Raw genomic sequence first — 1,344 nt, forward strand, 5'->3', positions numbered from 1 at the left:
TTCCCGTGCAGAGACCAGCTTGGGGCATCCGTGGGGCAGAATCATCACTGCTGTTGCGTTTCACGCACAAAACTGCTGTTGAAGACCCACCCAAGGCAGTCTAGGCAGACCAGAAAGAAACAACAGGCGGCTTCCTTGCTTTGGGTTTTAGTCTAGGGCCCTACTTTTTCAGCACAGTTCCTGGGCCATCCCCAAGTCTCTGTCTACACAGAAAGTTTCACCTTTTCAGCTCACGCATTAGCTGGTTATACGTATATTTTAAGCAGTTTATTGTCAGGGCTGTGGTGCCTGAACATAGTTGACATAGGAGATTAAAAGCACTAGGCTATCGGCAGGACGGTGTTTGCTGAGCAGGGTTGCTTCTCTTCTGTGAAGGAAGAGGGGCTGGCTTAAACCAGCTGTTTAACCCACAAGCCTTAGACACATATCCTCTTTGCAAACCGCAAAGAGGATGCAATTAAGTACAGTGCTGAATGCCACTGATGGTTGCTCCCTCCTTCCTGCATGGGATCCCTCGGTGAGCAGCAAGCTTGTGCGAGCGCTCCTCCTCCACTCCCACGCAAAGTTAGCTATCTTAATGCCACTTGCTGGCGACGCTGGTTTCAGTAACTGCGACCAGCTTTGCACTGAAGGAGGCGGGGGATGCGCGTACCCCCCTCCTTCGCCACGCTGCAGGGACGTCACTGCTAGCTGATGGCCAGCAGCTGAAGGCCGCCCATGTCTTTGGTCAGCTAATGGGCAGTGCCGCAGGAGGAGATGACAAACTATTTCCTTCAGTCATGCGCTCGTACCCCAGGTTCAAAGTGGTTCAAAAGGCTCCCCAGCTGATAGGATTTCCATGTAAAAACAGTTTACAGTAGTTTAGGCTATGCCTGTTCCCATTTGATTTAAGAGCATTTAAATAAGTTTGCATCTGCTTAGATAAAACAGCTTAAGGTCATACCCTTGGATAAAGCTGGGTGTCTTCCTTATGAAGGCTGGCAGTTCTCCCCTATCTGAAAAGCTTGAGCAAAATTGTTTGCACTTACATGCTTTGGGGGAATTCAGGGTTTCAGGGAGGCATCAGTACGACCCAAAGTCTTCCTGCAACAAGAGGGAGGCTCATCTCCATCAGAGAGCTAGCAAAACCGCGCTCTCGTACTCCCCAAGCAGGTCGAGGCGATACCCCTGGCAGACTCAGCAGCTCTCCTAGGCCAGGGAAGGACGCTGTGGAACACACCTGAGCCCTGCCAGCACCGCACAGAGCGCGGCTGAGCGGGCAGGGGCCGGAGGGAGCTACGGAGGCGGGCAGGGAGGGCAGGAGGGACCCGGAGAGGCGAGAGGTGAAGAGGTGGGGGAGCGCTC

Source organism: Platalea leucorodia (genome assembly GCF_965183815.1).
Source record: "Platalea leucorodia genome assembly, chromosome: 3".
Taxonomy (NCBI): domain Eukaryota; kingdom Metazoa; phylum Chordata; class Aves; order Pelecaniformes; family Threskiornithidae; genus Platalea; species Platalea leucorodia.